Genomic DNA, 371 nt, shown 5'->3' with positions numbered 1-371 from the left:
CATTAAACTGAAAAATGAATGTTTTTTTTATCTGAATACACAGAAAGGGGTCATATGTTATGACGTATGTCTTACCATAGATATGTTCACTATAATATCTCTATGGTCTTACTGGCTAGCCAAATACTTATCTACATTTTCTAGTATCATAGGCGAATTTCCTGATACAGTCATACAGCATATCATATGTTTGTCATGTGACACCTGCATAATGTATCATAGATCTTTACCTAACCTTCCATGATACAGATAACACATGCGATACAATAAGATACCGTATTACAGAATTTGCCTATGATACAGGATAAATATTCCTATGGAGATAAAAGCATTGAGAAACAGGTGCAATATTAGGAAGGTTTCGCAATCTT

This window comes from Antedon mediterranea, chromosome 4 (genome assembly GCF_964355755.1).
Source record: "Antedon mediterranea chromosome 4, ecAntMedi1.1, whole genome shotgun sequence".
NCBI lineage: Eukaryota > Metazoa > Echinodermata > Crinoidea > Comatulida > Antedonidae > Antedon > Antedon mediterranea.
This window is presented reverse-complemented; position numbering follows the sequence as displayed.